General features: G+C 34.6%; 1 protein-coding gene across 2 annotated transcripts in view; it reads left to right on the top strand.

Moving 5' to 3' along the window:
• Positions 1-2837: 2837 nt before the first annotated feature.
• The window catches only part of bsk (mitogen-activated protein kinase dJNK), a 952253-nt gene continuing 934477 nt past the window's right edge, over positions 2838-20613 (top strand). For both annotated transcript variants that reach the window (XM_069843975.1, XM_069843973.1), the window contains exon 1: positions 2838-2978. The gene's annotated coding sequence lies outside the window, so the exon portion shown is untranslated. The remainder of the gene's footprint in view (positions 2979-20613) is intronic.

Raw genomic sequence — 20613 nt, 5'->3', positions numbered from 1 at the left:
TGTATTTTTAATCTGTGACAATTACATCATTGTTAATCGGTTTTGATAATTGTTAAACTGAAACTGACTATAGTACCTTGTAATGTTCTTATGGTTCCTCATATTAACCTTAACGTGGATGTTTATAATTATTACTTATTATATTATTGACTTGCATCACAATGAATCAGAACTAGACAATATATCTCAAACATTATTGCTGTGCTAGTATTTAAGCAGCTGTGACAGGGTTTGTTGCCCTAAATTAGATTGTTACTGCCATTATCATTATTGTAATAAGAAGAATAATTGTCGTATAACAAAAATGGAAAAAAATGGTTTTGTAATTCTATATTTCTGAGACAAGGTAAATTTGTTTTAAAACTTTGATAAGAGGAATTTCTTCCGAAATTAGTTTTCTTCAAGTTACATTTGTATTTTGATATGAAAATAAAAATATTTTCTTGAAAAAAAAAAAATGCTGTTAATCTGATTGAATCTAACTCCAACCAGACTCCTTCAACAAGAAAATAAAACTTGATGGACATGATGTTCAATGTTAGGAATGTTATGAACGAACTCCTACATCCTGACCCGATGTTCAACGACTTCTTCCATATTGCTTTTAGTAGCGAAGTAGACCTTACCCTGTTCTATTGTAATAAAACAGTAAAAGTAACTTTGTACAATTTCCTTCATGAATCACAAGTGATTGTCTTCATAAAGAAAGTAAGAAGCAACGCATTTGCAACCACAATTAGTGCTGCCAGCATCTTCATTCAGTTCCTTTGCACTGGTCATAGTTGTCTTTGAAACTAAACTATGTACCAGTACCTATAGTACTTGGCTGCATAAGGTCCTATTTTAAAGGAAATAAAACGTCACTCAATGTAGGTAAGTAAAAAATGTAGACCTGATCAAGTTCCTGACATACAGATTTCATTTTTTCCTTTCATTTATTGTATTCCATGGATTTTATGTCAGCATGTAGCGTTGAAATGTGGAACAAATAAAAAATTAGACCAATACAAAAAATATATGACTTGTAATAAGCAGATTAATTCAATTTTCAGGCATAAACAATTAATAGACACATAAGATACGGTACACTAATTGCTTGTCTTGTCATAGATCAATAGGTCTACTCTCTATTTGTATGCCGAAACACGTATATAACATTTCAACGAAGATAACTGCAGTTTCATTCCCGAAACTGGGTGACTTATTCTATGTGCTGGTGTATTTCTGATGCAGCGGAAAAAAAACAACTAGATCTAAGAGGTAACATAAATACCAGACTAAAACAATGCATGGCATATGCATATCATATAATAATAACCAGAAGAAATATGCCAGCATTAGTTGGAACTTTCAAATTATTGAAAGGAGAATCAGGCAATTATGGATTGATAGTTAATAATGCTAAAACTAAATATTTAAACAATAACACAAAAAATAGAGCAACAAAAGATCTTAAAATAGAAAATATTAGTTATCAAGGAGTAAATTCGATTAAATATTTAGGTTCCATTATAAACCAAAATAATAATATAGAAGAAGAAATAAATGAGAGAATTGCTCTAAGCAAATAAAGCATATTTTGCGAACAAAATGTTGTTCAAAAGTAAATTAATATCCAAGTCAGCAAAATTAAAACTATATAAAACAATTGAGGCTATCAAATGCAAAACTCGCCTTTTCCAGGTAAAGTGATTTGTCAGAAAACAGGAAAAACCGTTATGGATATGGACAGGTTTGCACTTGATAGTAGTTTTCTGAGCTCTATGGAAGAGGAATTAGACAAGATTTGCATAAACTGACTGTATCAGTAGATAGAGAGCTGCAAGAAGTACAACATCCCGTATGCACCACTGATATATACTGTATATCTGTGTATGTTTGTGTGTGTAAACAAAACTGATAGTTTTTTTTTAATTTTAGTAGGTTATTTTACGACGCTTTATCAACAGCTTAGGTTATTTAGCGTCTGAATGAGATGAAGGTGATAATGCCGGTGAAATGAGTCTGGGTCCAACACCGAAAGTTACCCAGCATTTGCTCATATTGGGTTGAGGGAAAACCCCCAAAAAAAACCTCAACCAGGTAACTTGCCCCGACCGGGAATCGAACCCGGGCCACCTGGTTTCGCGGCTAGACACGCTAACCGTTACTCCACAGGTGTGGACCAAAACTGATAGTATATGACATTTCTTCCAAAATACAAATCTTGGTTTGATGTGTAGAGAACAAAATAACATTTTGAATACCGGTACTGTGTAACAAACATGTTTTATGTTGCCTCATAAGGAGGTATAAAGTTATTCTAACTTTATTTGAAGATTATTCAGAATTGGGCATAATATTTGCCTCCTTCCAGGGCCAAAAGTACCTGTGGAGAATAAGTAATTCATATGAATTATTGAATTATTATAAATGTTTAATACCAGTACTGTGTAATAAACATGTTTCATGTTGTCTCATAAGGAGGTATTACTCGACCAAGGCTAGTGGAGTCCTGCAGCCAGGAGCTGTTATGCTACTGCTTCTGCGTTCGTAATATCGCATCGCGATAGTTCACATTATGTCCTCGGCTTCACTCGCCGTGGACGAGTAAAACTTTATTTGGAGATTGTTCAGAATTGGCCCTATATTTGCCCTCTTCCTGGGCTAAAAGTACCTGAGGAGAATAAATAATTCATATGAAGTATTGAAATGGCCAGTTGTTATAATACAGAAATATGACAAAGCAATTCAAAAATTCGCGCCAAAATAATGGTTTAGCTACTTTCCGAAGGCTGCCACCTGCCTTCTCGAGCATCGTTGCTGTGAATGTATATGGTTTCATGTTGAATCTCGAAGGCTGTCGCACTGGTTGACGTCATTGAATGTTGCATTGCTGTAAAGTGGGCTGTTTCATGTTTTGGTGAGGAAATGGGCTGGAATAAGAAATTTGTTGGTGAATCGTGCTTCCTAACATTATAAATTCATCATATAAAAAGGTAGGAAACTTCTTTTGTAAACCGGCATTCTTAGATGAAGAAAAATATTTAATGTTTGATTTTTCTCGTGGGTTACATTGATTTGTAGAATGACACATGACGGTGAAATGATTCGGCTTGCGAATTCGGGAGTTGGGCGTGTTGTAACTTGTCAAGTACACCCGGCATCCATAATATCTCATTTTACAATACTAGACCTGTTAAATGTAATTGAATATCTTATTGATGTGTTAGCATTGTGTGAAAAGTGCAGCTTTTAATTTATTTTATGATGGCAAGAGACTTCGTAATTACAGGTTATGAAGTTTAGGTTATCATTCTGCAATATATTTATTCCATTTTGTATGGTCTAAACTTTGCTAAGCCGTACGTTGAAGTAAATGTTATGTATAAAAATGTAGTTTTTAAAGTAGCTGTGGTGTTATTAAAAATAAGACGCGAATGAATTGAGTCAATATATTTTGGAAATAGCTGTATAATTTAATTTGATTGTCGATTAGTTGCCAAAAATGTTTTTTTGATATGCAAGTTGCATAGTAGGCCTATAGTTGTCAATGTTACATTAAGCATGTACAGTATTTGGGTGGAGATTGTATTCGGTTTTAACACAGTTTAATGTCGAAACATTTATAAATTAAAATAATATCTTGGCTAGTAGAGGTATTTGATATTTAAGCGGTTTTTACTAAAAATTATCTCTAAGGTTGTGAATAATAATACATACTTTGATTTAGTCATTAATTAAGCTTGTTATGAAAATGTATTTTTTTTTTTTTCGTGGAAGTCCTTTTGAATTCAGTGTACCGGTGTCTCCATAGGCCTAAGTATAGTCTTAAGTTATTTCTGTTGTATTCTTTGATTACTAAAAGAGTGGTGTGATAATCTCGCGCGTGTTCGTGACATCTTGTGGTTAAATTAAATAAATTTATGTTTAGACGTACCTCTCAAGACGAACCTTTTTGCCATGAGGTCACCCTGCGGAAATAGTATTTCTATTAATCGTTGTACCTAGCTATGGTGATTTCAATCTCTCTCTCTACAGGTGTTGGGTTTTTATTATTAATGTAGCTTCCCCCCCATCATGACTGAATTTTAACCACTGAAGTTTTGTCTTGAAACTCTGCATGGTTGGTTCCTGTGTTTTTCATAATAGCCTAGCTGGAAGCTTTTCTGCGTTGCATTTTTCTCTTCATTCTGGCGTTCGTTTCGATGAAATGCGGACGTCAGCAATGGATACAATTATTTATAATTGCCTGTAGGCTAACTTTATATTTGTGGTAATTATTTTTAAATGCCAGTAACTTTATATATTTACATGTTTGTTCGTAATATTGATAGTCATATATTGGGTAAATGTAGGAGTAGACTAATTGTCAGGCAAAGGAAATAAAATCACAGATATTACTACAATTTTATTGGCAAGTAATTTTAAGGTCATTCTGTACTTGGTTTATTGTTCACGGTATAAACTTATAATGTTTATTATGTAAAATGATATTTCATTTTAGACACATGCAAATTAAATAGTAATAGACAAAAAATGTTGAGGTATAGATTATCAGAAATTGACATAGGTAGTAGTATTTGACATTGTCAGGTTATGAGAATTTTTTTATTGAAATGACAAATTTTTGCAGCAGTAACACAAAATGCAACCTTCATTGTAAAATAATTATCCATGTTAATCTATAAAAATTGCAGGAAAAATGGTTAAAGAGGAAGAAACATAATAAGTTCAAGCCAGAGAGCTTAAGAAGGAATAATATATTTTCCATTTTTGGGATCAAAAATGCACATGGACGATTTAAATAAGCGAGAAAGGCCAATTTTATGTTTAATACAGGATTTGTCATAGGTAGGCTACTTAAAAATACATTCTCTGTCTGGCCATTTCCAGAAACTTTTCATCATATTTTGATACAGTATATAAGAACCTGGCCAGGGTAGAACTCTTCATTGTACTGCACGTGTCAAAATCATTAGTTGCAATAGGATTTGATATTTTTCAGGAACTGTGCCAATATCACCGTCTTCATCACTGGGTTCTCTCCGTAAGCCTACTTCACCTTCTTACTGAAGAACCATTTTCTTATTCACTATCTGAAGAACTGGAATTATGCAGATTTTTTTTATCATTTTAGACAACATATTTTCTTTCCTATTCTGATTTGTTTTTTGTTCAACCTCTCGTTTATTCTTCTGTTTTTCTTCCCGTTTTCTTTGTATTTCCCTCACTTTTCAGATGATGCAACAGATGGAATTTTATCCCTTTTTCTTTGGTTGTACTGGGTCGTGCTTCTGGCCAAAGTAATGTTGACTTAAAGGTGATGAGATATAATCTGTGATTTTCTGGCACTGTTTTCCTTTGAGGAAGAGAACTCTACACTTAGTTGTTCATCATCTCCATCTGCTCTTTCTTCTTCAACCACATTTATCTGTGGTAGCCTATCTCTTTATCATTTCCTACCTGTGATAATTTTTCTCGTCCATCATCTCCATCTGCTCTTTCTTTTTCAGCCACATTTACCTCCATCTCTTTATCACTTGCTGTCTGTGATGATTTTGCTCTTTCAGTTGTAACAAGCTATGGAACAGTAGTCTTATTCCAAAGTTGTGCTGTATTATTCCTCAAATGTTTTGAGGCTGTGTCTCAAAGCTCAAGTCCAAACTACACACTAGTGACTAGCAACTAGTTGACTTGTAAACTACACACTATGGAGCCTTGGACATGTATGTTTGAAACATGGCCTTCTTCATAGACTATTTTTCTAAAAAAACATGACATCACGGTGCAGCACTGAATTAAGAAGGCAGTGTCCTAATGCAGTTTCATTACAAGTTATGTGAAAAAGATAAGGACTTAATATATTACAATATTGTTTAAAACATTGTACAGAAGGTACTAACAATGTCAGTGTTCAAAGTTAACATGTTATTCTAAATTATATTTACATTATTTCACTTCCAAAGCATTTTCAGATTTCATAACCCCAATTGCTGATGAGGTATCCATGTTTCTTTAGTGAACAAGTCAACAATCAAGAAGCATTTTCGTTTACTAGCTACTACGGACTTGATTGCTATGCACTATGTAGCTTTGGATCATAACTTCTGATGTCACATCCGGCTATTTAGTCAACAATCTAGTTCACTTCAACTGAAAATGTAGCTTTGAGATACGGCCTGAGTTCCTCATCAAGAACTTGCTCTAATTCCCTTAGGAAAATCTTGGGAACTTTTGTTGATTCTCATTCATCTGAAAACAGACAAATAGTTACTAGATATTTAATAATACGTGAATTAATTTTAATATAGCTTATGTCTAGGCCTACATTGCAGTAGATCGTGCTTATGAAAGAAATCGTGTTCATTGCTACGCTGTCAATTTTTTTAGATGGTTATTTAACGACGTTGTATCAACTACTCGGTTATTTAGCATCGATGGGATTGGTGATAGCGAGATGGTATTGGCGATCTCGCCATAGATTACCAAACATCGGAAAAAACCCGACCAGGTAATCAGCCCAAGCGGGAATCGAACCCGTGCCCGAGTGCAACTCCAAATCGGGAGGCAAGTGCCTCAGCCAACTGAGCTACACTGGTGGCCTCCCGTCAATTGACATGGCTGTCAATTAATACAAAATCATTGTAATCAGGTGTTAGTAATTGACATCCCTCCTAAACATACTATCATGATGCACTATTATTGCGATCTAACTTTAAATTAGTATCCTAACTTTTATCACCAACAATGAAACTGTGATGTTTTTTTAGTTCGGGAAATTGTTTTGTTACAGAAAAACGTTTACTAACCTCTATGAACTTATAAGAATTTCTACAAGAACAAAATTTCTCCATCATCTCTCCTAAGACGCATTCTAGGCAACAGCTATCAGTAAATTGGTCTGCACAACTAGCTTTGTATGTTAATTATTGTTTAAATAATTACCTTTAAATGTGTTAGAATGAACCGGTATTTAATATGTATTTTTGTAATAAATAATATTGATCGAAAAAAAAAAAAAACTAAATAAAATACTTACATATTAGAGATCAGCTGTCCACCCTACTGTAACACGTGGAGCCAATACGACATCACTTTTGACTGCATGCAGACACATGACTGAGTTGTAACATACAACTTCTAAGCATGAAATAACTGTGCATCAGTTGCATGAAGATTGTTGCACTCAGTGCTATGCTCCGTATGCCGAGGGACCGAAAATCCTCTGTCTGCTTAATAACACTTCTAATTTATATTGTTGTAATGATTGCGTGTATCTCTTGAGATGAATTACTATGGACCAAAAAGGGAGAAGTGTTGAAAACCAAAAAAATGCTGGTGCGATTAACTTTAATAATCAGGAGATAGAATGGATCAAAGACCTAAGCAGTGACGTTATTGGTGGTGGCAGTATGCGTGAATATATTGGTCGAATTTTAATGGCGTGATTCTTGATGTTTGTGTCAATGTTATGTAAATATTTAATTTTTGCATTGTGATTGAAACCTTAATCCAAATAATCTGAACTTTTACTGACAAATCAATCTTCTGTCCAACAGTGATATATTGTTGCTGGCAGGTCTCTGGCAGTGGAGGTACCATAGGCAGATTCCATATTGAATTAACTAGCCTAATTAATTTCTTCTAAGATTCCTCACATTATAGATAAGGTAGATTATTATAAATAAAGACCAGTTTGGAAAGATGGAATTATTTATTGACACTAAAACGACTTATACAATTTGGCACAAGACAGAATTATTTATTGACACTAAAACAACTTATACAATTTGGCACAAGATAGAATTATTTATTGACACTAAAACAACTTATACAATTTGGCACAAGGTAGAATTATTTATTGACACTAAAACAACTTATACAATTTGGCACAAGATAGAATTATTTATTGACACTAAAACAACTTATACAATTTGGCACAAGGTAGAATTATTTATTGACACTAAAACGACTTATACAATTTGGCACAAGATAGAATTATTTATTGACACTAAAACAACTTATACAATTTGGCACAAGATAGAATTATTTATTGACACTAAAACGACTTATACAATTTGGCATGTCATTGAATTTCCTCCTGCTATGCTAGCATCTTCCTTTTCAGCTCCTTTAGATACTGCATCTGAATGGCGTGATTCTTGATGTTTGTGTCAATGTTATGTAAATATTTAGTTTTTGCATTATGATTGAAACCTTAATCCACATAATCTGAACTTTTACTGACAAATCAATCTTCTGTCCAACAGTGATATATCGTTGCTGGCAGGTCTCTGGCAGCGGAGGTACCATAGGTAGATTCCATATTGAATTAACTAGCCTAATTAATTTCTTCTAAGATTCCTCACATTATAGATAAGGTAGATTATTATAAATAAAGACCAGTTTGGAAAGATGGAATTATTTATTGACACTAAAACGACTTATGCAATTTGGCACAAGATAGAATTATTTATTGACACTAAAACAACTTATACAATTTGGCACAAGATAGAATTATTTATTGACTCTAAAATGATTTATACAATTTGCCACAATATAGAATTATTTATTGACACTAAAACGACTTATACAATTTGGCACGTCATTTAATTTCCTCCTGCTATGCTAGCATCTTCCTTTTCAGCTCCTTTAGATACTGCATCTTCTGCTTCCACACCAGCAAACCACCAGTGGACACCTTCTGCTTTTCACTTTCTTCTGCTTATGCTTCCTGCTGCAACACTCGCACTTGTGCAGTTTCCCTGCTGCAATGTCCACGTCTTCTGCAGCTCCTTTAGATACTGCAGTTTCTGCTTCCCTACCAGTGGTACCTTTTGCTCCTCCTGCTTCTCGCCTACTTCAGCTTATGCTTTACAATGGCGGCAGCGATATCCTCTTCAAGATTTTTTCATTGTAGTGTCGCCTATACATATCTTATGCTTGTTCGACAAAGATTTCTCGTAGTGAATTTGTAGAGATACTTCGTAGTGAATTTGCAAAGATATCTGTAGTGAACTTGAAAAGTTACCTTGTAATAAGTTGCAGAGCAGCAGAACGAGACAGAGCATCTAGCTGTGTCATCCATCTTTTTAGAGTCAATAGTGACTCCAAAACTGAATATTTAATTTTTTTTGGCGGAATGACAAGGAAACACAGACATCAATGATTTAAAAACGCTCATAGTAGTTTGATTGGCTTGATGTATACTCCCAAATTTCATATATTTATCCTGAAGTAACCAATGAAATATACTAGACCACTTTTATAGAGAGGATAACTGTTCATTCTCATACTTTGCAATTTAGGCAAAATAAATTTGACTTTTTTGGTATAGATTTCAGTAAATTACTTCCTTCGCTTTTTGCTTCGTAACACTTTCAATACACATGACGTCACCATTGTTGAGTCTGTGCCAGGCAATCACAAAAAATTGCTTCTTGCTTCTTCTCTAAAGTATAAGATTTGAATGTAAATTTTATTAATCATGCAAATATTAAGTATTTTGGCTCAAAAAATTTGCAATCAGGCTGTCTGCTGCCTAAATAATAAACATAAATTTTCAAATCATGCAATTATTGGGATTCCAGTACAGTCTTTCGGTTTTCGTGTGTGACATATGGTTGGTGAGTAGAAGACGTACATACAGTATGTATGCAATGAAGAATTCATTCCTGACAGGACTCTGCTGAGGAAGTATGAGATATTTCTGTTGGATGTATACTATAATAGAATACAAATAAATTGATTAATTAAAGGAAGAAAATTTCATCTAAATAAGAGGACTCTGGGAAGGATGCAAGAATACTTGTGGCATTACTGCGCTGAATGGCAATACCAATGCGCTGACGTAGATATTGACTGCTTCGAGGGTCCCCAGAAAGCTGCACTAAACTTCTGCCTATGGTGGATGAGGCTTCACTACACCATGATCCAAACGTTTCAACCGCAAAAGGGACAAAAATATAATTATCTGCAAGATGTTTATATTTATGGTGTTTACTGACAGCGGCACTTTCTGCTGCAGATCCTGGTGTCTTAGAGGTTGAAGGGGTCAGTGTATCCACACATGTGGAATCCCAAATTAAGGATTTGCCTACTCGCCACGGGACTAGAGTCAGACCATCGGGTCTCTTGCTGTCTGAATGGCTGATTCCAGAAGGTTCTAAGATGGATGGAACCCCTGAGGATGTTAATGCTCTTTTAATGATGTCATTGAATGATGAATGACGAGAGAGACGCTCCTTACTCATGACAATTTAAGGCATGGTGGCCATAAGAATCTACAATATTGCCACAGATACATTTATGAATGTGACAGATTTTGCAACCGAGGCATAAAGCGTTGGTATACTTGGCATCTCAGACGAAATCATTCTATCAACCAGCAGTTACTTCGTATTTTATATATATAGTAGACCATGCTTTCACGTACCTACATATAAATCACTCTTGTAGTCTCATTGGTAACATCGTCACCGGACGATCATCCTTTAGTCCTTCAGTATTTTTCTGTTTGGGCGATATTAGGAATTTAGTTTAGAGCTCTTAATGTCTTGCATTCTATTGATATGTTGAAACTACGTTGATGTAAATCTAAATTGTTGTGAAGTATCCAATGTTACATTGTCTAGAAGCATGTGTCTCGTCTTTCGATGTATAATCATTCTTTTCAATACTTAATTCAGAATGCCCATGTGGACTCACTTTATTTTATGTGTTATGTTACTTTTTTTGTAAGCAAAAATATGCGATATTATAAAACATAAATGTAGTCATTTATTTCAGAATCGTCTAAGTGGGAGTTTATAAAATATTTCACAAATAAACACAATGATTTATTATCATAAAGTTCAGTCTTATTGAATATCGCGTATATTTGAACCCAGGACACTTTGTCGAGCACAATTGCGACAGTTGTTCCACAACAACTTATAGCAAACATATATAATATCTATAAAACAAATCAAATTGCAGTAAGGTGTGACAATAAATTATCACATTGGACAGAAATTCATACAGGAGTAAGACAAGGCTGCAGCCTTTCACCGTTGCTATTTATTATATATATGAATCAAATAATTAGAGAATGGAAACAATTGCTTCATGGATATATACAACTCAGTAGACATTTACAACTAGATTCATTACTTTTTGCAGACGATTTAGCTCTGGTGGCATCCTCAGAAGATGAATTACAACAAAATTGGAATTAAATATGATATGAAAATCAATAAAGAAAAAACTAAAATTATGGTCTTCTGCGGAAAATACCCTGTGCCAGCAATATATGTTTAGATTCAAAAATATTAGAAAGGATAAATTATTTTACATATCTCGGATACACATATTTTTTCGATGAAGTAGACATTTCACAAAAAATTTCTAAATACACAAAAACAATGGAAATAATTAACACCATTATGAAACCTTCCCCAGTACAAAGGCATACTCGAATTCGCCTTTACAAGACCTTGGCGAGACCTGTACTTTGTTATGGCAGTGGGGCATATTCATTGAGGAAGAAAGACGAAAGCAGAATAACAGCTAATGAAATGAAATTTATGAGATATACAGCTGGATATACGAAATGGGATCACAAACGCAATGAAGATTTAATGGAAGAATTACAACTGGATAAATCATCTGCATTGCATGCATAGAGATAGAATCCCAAAAGTCATGCTCCACTATTGTCCAAACGGGAAGAGATCTCTCGGTCGTCCAAAGAAGCGCGGGATTGAAAACTCAACTGTGAGATCGTAACAGGCCATTTGGCCTAATACGTGAAGGGGAGAAGAAGAAGATATTCTTACTGCAACTACCTTTCCAGTGCTTGGTCTGTAATACATTCAGCAAAAGACGGTTTCTGTTAGCATTTCTCTCCAATTTGGATTTCTGGCTATCTGGTTGCATAGCTCCAGGCCATGTATTGCTTTTTGAAGCCTTCACAGCTTTAAGGTCCATGGATCAATTACGAACTATGTGCAACTGTCTGGCTGGTTTCTGGCCTTTCATGTGATAACAGGTTGTAATAACGGATGTAGTCCAATCTCCAGAATATACAGTAAATAGAGTTAACCATTTGTACAGCTTGAAGGATATCAAACGCTCATTTATACAGGTGAACCATAAGTAATGTTATTAATTTCTTTGAGACATTTCAAACAAAAAAGTTTAATACAGTTTTGCTCGTTCTTGCTTTCTTTTCGAAATAAAAATTGTTTTATATGAAACATTTCATAGTGTGTTTTGGGAGTCATTGATTTAATTCCAAATAGCCTATGCCCAGTCAGTTTAAGAGAGCAATGTATTATGATAATAAATGATTGGAAGAATTTTAGTTTTATCCTTTAAATGTTCAAACATTTGATCAAACAAATGTAATATTTTAAAATTCCTTTGCAGAATGAAAAGTTACATTTGTTCACATCAAATTCCTGGAAATTTTAAGGACAAAACTAAAATTCTTTCAGTCATTTATCATAATACATTGTTCTTTTAATTGACTGAGAATATTGGGAATTAATCCAACAACTTGTCCACACTTGTGGAGTAACGGTCAGCGTGTCTGGCCGCAAAACCAGGTGGCCCGGGTTCGAATCCCAGTTGGGGCAAGTTACCTGGTTGAGGTTTTTTTTTTTCCGGGGGTTTCCCTCAACCCAATATGAGCAAATGCTGGACCCCGGACTCATTTCACCGGCATTATCACCTTCATTTCATTCAGACGCTAAATAACCTAGATGTTGATACAGCGTCGTAAAATAACCCAATAAAATTAAATCCAACAACTTTCCCAAAATAGTCTACACCATGAAATATTTCATATAAAGTAATTTTTTTCTTGAAAAGGAAGCAAAAACGAGCAAAATTGTATGAAACTTTTTTGTTTGAAATATCTCGAAGAATAACCCCTTGAAATTAATGACGTTACTTACGGTTCATTCTGTATAGCCCAGTTGTTATTCAGGTAAATGCAAGATAAATCGAATTAATATCGGTCATTAAATTGTATGTAAATTAATATGATACAAGCACAATGTATCAAAAGGAAGGTTGAACGATATGAAATAGCGATACGTAATTACTAGGGGATGGATGTTGATGAAAAGTCATCTTCTTATTTTTCACAATAGGACGATGCCTATTAATATAGAAATCCTTTCTATGTTAATATCAACGTGAAAAATTAATGTGTTATATTGAATTTTTTTGCGTTTTTGAACTAATGGTTCATTTTTATATTTTTTTCGGCATTTTTAGTCATTTTTAATACTTTGCAGAACTTTTAGATCATTTGGAATGCATTTTACTTTCTTCTTTAGAGACAGTCCTCTTAAATCTTTTTCTATGTAAATATATCAGTAGTGAATAAGTGAATAACAGTGAAGTTTGAGTTTTATAATTTGGAACAGACTCTAAAGTTCATCCCTCATTCCACTGAAGGCTTCGCCTCACAGAACTGCAGTAATATAAAATGTTTGTCAACAGCTTAATTAAGTGAGAGCTTTGACAGCTATAGCCTATAACCAACAGTGGATAGAGCATCCGCATGTAGAGCTGAAAAACCCGGGTTCAAATCCCGGTGCCGGAGAGAATTTTTCTCCGTTCCACTCATCTTTCTTCTTATCAAATGAAGTTAATATATAGGGTTTTTCAAAGTAATAGGTGACTTTAATTCATCATATTTTCTTCATTTTATACACTGTCTTAAAAATTTTGGCACTAGCTTATTGCACAAGAAATGTTTTTTTTTTTTTAACTCTACCATGGAACGAACTGGTTTATTGCTAATTGTTCTGGTGGTAGTGTTATCAGTAGGCACTTTCCTGTAACTTGGCCTGCAAGATTGTGTATCTGTTAGAAGAAACGAATATTCTTGAGCAAACCTACGACAATTGGTGACATGAAGAACTTCATCGCACACACTGTGGCAGATATTTCAGAACATAAACTCTGAGCTGCAGAAGACAGCATTGAAAAAAGGCTGTTGTGCAAGATCCAAATGGTGGACACATACAACATCTACGATGAAATTATGGCAATGGGTGGTTATACAAAAAGTCCCATTTCTTGTGCCAGAATGTTTAAGATTGTGAAGAAAATTAAGAAAATATGAGCAATTCAAGTTACTTCTTACTTTTGAAAAACTACATATTTGAGGCCCTTGGACAAAATCAGTATAAAAAGGTTGATAGAATTCGTATTTAACTATTCCTTTTGGTTTATTTCAAACTTCGGAAACTTGTACATTATGTGATACCCGAGTGCTATTATACCCTACAGAGATTCCCAAACGTTTTGGTCTGTGGTGTCCCTAATGTGTCTGTCACGTTAAAGAGTAGCCTGTTGTAAAACGTTCTGCATGTGTGGTCATGTGATGCCATTTAAGCCTATCCGTTCAGTCGCTTGCTAAATTCGTTGCTTTATACAGTAATGGTGAAATTTTGTTAGTAGACTAATACGTGTTACAGGAATTATAACATTATAGATTACTAAATTTCACCATGCAAAGTGTATTTAGCATGGATCAGGCTCTTCATAGGCAGGCGAGAGCGTTGGTTTTCTTTGTCTGCAGACAGGGCTGTTTACATATTCAATGTTGCTAGGGTATAGGAACGTACTTCTGAATCTGGTTTAGAGTTTTACTTTCTCTTTCTTGACTGTCACTGATTGGCAACAACGCATTTAGTATCTACAGTATTTTGTTTCCCTGTGCGTCACTAATCTTCCGACACGAGGAACTTTCGAACGTTTGCGCAGTACCTATAGGAAAAAAAAAAGTATCACTTCTTTTTCTTAAGGAAGGAGTTGATGCGTGAAATTTTGGCCATTTTCGAAAAAAAAATTATGTCAACAAATCTACGCACATTAATGACATAACATAGATAACACGGTTCCTTTTTAATATTTCTGTTAACTTTTTTGTGAGTTTTATGTTAGTGTACTGTATTATCTGGAAAAGTGCTATAATTGAGAGATAATAGTCAATATTGAAAGTTACATAGCTTTCCATGGAGTCAAGAATTAGATTATTCTTTCTTTGAAAATGAATTTGATATATTCAGACTGCAAGAATTTGTGAATCTTGATGAACTGTGTGAGGCTTTTTGTGAGATTGAGTTGTTTTATTAGAACGTAATCATTATCAAGGAAGTGATGTTGGTAAGGGGCTTTATTTTTTTCTAAAGTTTATAAAGAAAGTTTTTCAATCATAAATAAAGTCATAATCAAGGTTCCTACTAGCATTCTACCTTCTAATACCTTTGTAGAAAGAGTTTTACAGTAATGAAAAATAAATGGACATTATTGTTATAAACAGGAGTCATCCTGAATAATCAAAGCATAACTACAAATTGTACTGAATTTGTCTTTCATTTGTGAACATTTTCACTAATTTGCAGGAATGAAAAATTGTTAAGAGCAGCTAAATCTCAAAAGAAATATTACAAGGAATAAATTCAATGTAAATTATGTTTTTTATTTTTATTTATTTATTTCTCATCAATCTTGTCTGGACATGGCGGATTGATGCAGTCCAGTTCAAATCCGTTATTCCCATATCAAATACAAAGTAAATACAGTATAACATAATAATTTCACAAGTACTAACCTATGAACTACTACTTAATTTTCCAGCTCTGCTAATAATAATAATAATAATAATAATAATAATAATAATAATAATAATAATAATCCGTGGCGTTACAGCCCATGAAGGGCAAAGACCGACCAGCCGGCTGCTGGCCTCACGGCCACATACCGAAGCAGAGGTGGACGATCATCCAACCAGAATGAAGATATTGTGTGGTTAGCACGATGAGCTCCCCAGCCGTTATAGCTGGTTTGCGTAACCGGATTTCGCTACCTATCGTAGCTTCCCAAGTGCATCACGATGCTGGGTGGGCACCGGTCCCCTACACTGGCCGAAATTTCATGAGAAAATTTCTTCCCCCATGAGGACTCGAACCAGCGCGCATTCCGTAACGCGAGTCCTAGGCAGGATGCCTTCGATCACGACGCCACGGCGCGGGACCTAATAACAGTATAGTACTATTTAATATCGTGTATCTACCACATACAACACGAATGTAGTAGTAATCAAATAATAATAATAATAATAATAATAATAATAATAATAATAATAATAATGATAATAATAATATCGTAATAAACACACTTAACTATATTTATTATTCCTAATTGTTTTACTATTATTCTGTTTCATCTTTTCACTTGTTTACTAAACTGTTTAACAAGTTATTAATTTGGTTATTCCTTTACTAATAGCTTTTGTAGAATGAAGGATTCTCTCACATCATAATCTGTCTTCACCTAGTTCTTTTATCTTCTTTTTCCCATTTAATTTTGACTCTGAACATAAATTTACCTAATGTAGATTATGTAAACAGCAGTGTTTATTCAGTGTAATAAAATAAATATATTGTGGCAAATTTTCCGTTTTTTTTTGTTCACAAAAACTTGGCAGGGTGTTTGAGTAACCTGACGATGTTCATGGACATGCTGTGGTATGTTGTGTCAATCAGCTTTTGTATCATATTAGTGAAGACAAAATCCAGTTCAATTTCAGTGTGGATTATCTTGAAGACGTGTTAGTTCCGATGGTAGTGTGACACACTGCAGACTGGAGGGGCATGAATTCAAAGCCAGGTGGACATGGGACTTTCGTTTCTTTATAACTTCCAGAACGGCTCTGGGTCTGTGAAATTGAGTACTTTGTCACTGCCAGGGGTTGAAGACCTCTGGAATGTGTTGCTGACCACGTAATCTCCTTCCAGTGCGAACACGGAAACTTCACTTCCTCCCTTCTGTATGCTTTAGTGACGTGAGCAAGGACATCAAATAATTATTAAGATGCCACATTCGCATGAGTATTTTAATATACGATAAAAGGATTATCAAAGAAACTATTCGTAGAAGTTGCATGTGGAAAGTTTTTGCGATTTTGCTGCAGAGGTGCCAACTATTACTGATTTTCCATAATTATTACGGAGTTCCTCTCATTATTACGTAATTACGGCCAGAGGGAAAATGATTATGGAGTTGCAAAATTATCAAAACATTATTATTATTATTATTATTATTATTATTATTATTGTTATTATTATTATTATTATTATTATTATTATTATTATTATTATTATTATTATTATTATTATTATTATTATTATTATTATTATTATATAGATTAGGAACGCATTAGCAGCATCTTCCTGTTTCCAAAATCTTCACTCTTTATCTTCTTTCTTCAATCTTCTCTGTCTCCCATTTCCCGTTCCTGTCACACATTACTATCTTGACTTCCTTCATCCATAGGAATTTGCAGCAAACCAATGGGATACTTTTCTGAATAAGTACCTACATTATAAGTGGGTCTAGAATTATGCGAATTAGGCCAGTTTTTTTCAGAAATTAAAGTGGACAAGTAAAGTATATTAGAGTCTCGATTATCCGGACTATATTTGTTTCTGGGTCTGTACATAATAAATGAGTAGTTATTCATAATACCGTACAGTATGCAATTCACCTAAAAAAACGTTCTTATTCAGTACGTACTATATATACATACAGTACTGTAATTAAAAGAAGCAATCCGGATAATCGGGACTCTTATATGAAGATGCAAAAGATCACGATATCACAAGAATAAGTATGTCTCAAGAAGAAATTTGCAAGAAAGAAGATGCAGAACATGCCACAAAGCATTCTTCTTCGTAGAAGTGGCAGATAATGTGTTATTAGGAAACGAAATTGGGACACCAAAACTTTGCCTAGATGCGGCTACAGATTTAAGAAACACAGGATAAAGGATGACGTTAGCTGTTTACTGATGTATCTTCAGGTTCGTATGGAAAATGAATGACTTCGCGTGAAATGATCTCTGTTCGTTCGAAATTTAATGGTGGGGGTTTTGTATTGGATCTAGTGTCGGAGTGAAATTAAAGTGTTAAATGCCATTGAAATGAGTCCAAAGTCCAGTGCCGATAGTTACTCAGTATTTGCTCTTAATGAGTTGAGGAAAACCTCAACCAGATAATTTGTTCAACCAGGATTCGAACGCGGATCACTCGTTTCATAGTCAGACATGTTAACCGTTATTCCACAGGAGTGGGACCGATGGTTTATTCCAAATGGGACCGATGGTTTATTCCAAAAGTCTGCTTTTCATCAGTTAATACAGCGCAATAAGTTTTGTATTGTTTTTTCCTGTAATGAACTTCGAACATGTTGGGAACGTTTTGCAATGGACCGCTGTTCAGCGAAATCATACTTGTGAAATTACTGAAGTTTGCTTTTGTTGTTGTTTAGTAAACTTTCAAAGATAGGTTTGAACCTCATAAGTGACACTAATAAGGCATCACTTACGAGACAACTAAGTTAGGAGATAATGGGGTAGGATGGCTAGTTACTTTCCACCTCCATTGCATACCTCGCTGACTAGTAACAACACTCATGTTTTGAGATCATATTGTTACTAAATTCACTGTTGTTGCCCTCTCAATAAATTTTTTATGTAAGATAAAATAATTTTTGAAGTTATTGTAATTTATGGCAAACCCGCTCTTTCCTGGTACAGAAACCCATGCATTTTGTGTTCCATTCAAAGAACTTCGATATGTGCACCACAGTGGCATGGCAGATGTCCAACCTGTACTCCACCTCCACCCAGATATTCAGAAACATTTGCAATGTGAAGTTGTCGATAGCCTGACGAGTTTTACGTCCAAAATCAATCATGTTCTCCACAGGCGTCACTTGGTCCTTCACAAAATCCCACAGGAAAAAGTTCGGAGAAGTAAGATCTGTAGAGCATGGAGGCCTACGTCTTAACTCTTATGTCAGATTGACTTTATCAGAATTCTTGTGAAGGTCGTGCGAATCTTTTCCGCGTTTTCCTCGGATATTTCCCGTCTACCATACTTCCCATGCCACACCAGCGCCACGGTGTGGTTCTTTTCATAAATTGCCACAGATACTGTATCATATATAGGCCTACACAAGGATTTCCAACCAGAATGTAATACAACGGAAGTTATAAATGTAATGTTGAGGTGGACACGTTGTTTATACAGTAATTAGTATGACCTCTGTGTTATATTCATAAAATTAATTGAAGTTATTTTTTTTCCACACTAATATACAGGGTGATTCAAACGTTTACTTACAAACTTTATATAGGCCTACGTGTTCCTGGAACAAAAAAATTCCCTCTCGACATGTACTCACAAATTTTGAACCTAAGATAGTAGCCTGACCTCTGTTTTGTATTCATAAAATTAATTGAAGTTATTTTTTTCCACACTAATATACAGGGTGATTCAAACGTTTACTTACAAACTTTATATAGAGGCCTATGTGTTCCTGGAACAAAAAAATTCCCTCTCGACATGTACTTACAAATTTTGAACTTAAGATGGTAGCCGATATAAATTTCAATGAGTTTTCACTGCAGCGTATAAATTCAACGTATTAAGTCCAAGGTTGTTTAATTAAAGCAAATTCTCGTCCGCATGTTCTTAGATGAAAATAGCAGAAGTGCTTTTAGATGTTTTAATTCTAGAACAGTAGCTACCGAGGTCATCGGATGTGACTCCATTGGACTTCTGTGGTGTCATTTGAAGTCGTTAATGCAACACCCATAAACAAAAGACGACCTGTGGGAACGTGTGCAGAATGAATGCCAGTTGATTTGGGGAAGCCCTGATGTATACAACAGAATCCGCCGATCTTGTGTATGTCTTGGTCGGGGGCACATGTGAAGAGGAAAGAGAAGCCATTGCACATCCATTATAATGCAACATCTCTATCCTTTTATACGTGGGAGTGAAGACTTATCTTGAAACTCATTTTAGGCTATCATCTTTAAAGTGAAACATTTGCAAGCATATGGCCAAGGAACATTAATTTCTTAATTTTGGTACAGGAACATCTACATCAATGATTGTAAATCTGTAGTTGAAAATGTAACTTAAATAAAGAATTGCGTTTTTAATCAATTTGACTAATATGGTATAGAGGTCATATTATTGTGTACTAGTATAAACTGAACTTAACAGGTGATAAACATGTCACTGTATTGATTTAGTTAACGAACTGTGCTGACCGTAACGTCATGTGCTATGAAAATGTCAACTTTGCGGTCGGTGAGTTCTCGGCATAGTTATGAAACGTTACATTGGAAAGGAATGTAATTTTTCCGCATTAGAAATCGGTGTTGAATGCTATTACCTTTGTAGGCGGGAGGCGTTAGGATGCAATTAAACTGCTTAACCCAAACACTGCATTCATCGCATGTTCACTTATTCACTTGTTAATTATTCATGTACGAACTTATTTTCAAAGAATGTTTTATGTTTAAGGAGTTCGGGAGTAAAACGTGGTAAGTAGCGTTTTAGTGTTTTGAAGTTATTAGGTAGGTAAACATTTATAAATGCAACAGTTTGTATAGTTACCAGGAAAGTAAAATCTGTATGGGCTATTCGATATGAAATCGATCAGTAAAAAACTTCGCATTTTTTATACTCTAATTTTTTCCCTATTTATACAAGGTGCTGAGGAGAGTGCATTTGAAAAAATATGCTATCGAAAGTCAAACGGTTTTCGTATTGT

The sequence above is a fragment of the Periplaneta americana genome, chromosome 13 (assembly GCF_040183065.1).
Source record: "Periplaneta americana isolate PAMFEO1 chromosome 13, P.americana_PAMFEO1_priV1, whole genome shotgun sequence".
In the NCBI taxonomy this organism is placed as follows: domain Eukaryota; kingdom Metazoa; phylum Arthropoda; class Insecta; order Blattodea; family Blattidae; genus Periplaneta; species Periplaneta americana.
This window is presented reverse-complemented; position numbering and strand designations above follow the sequence as displayed.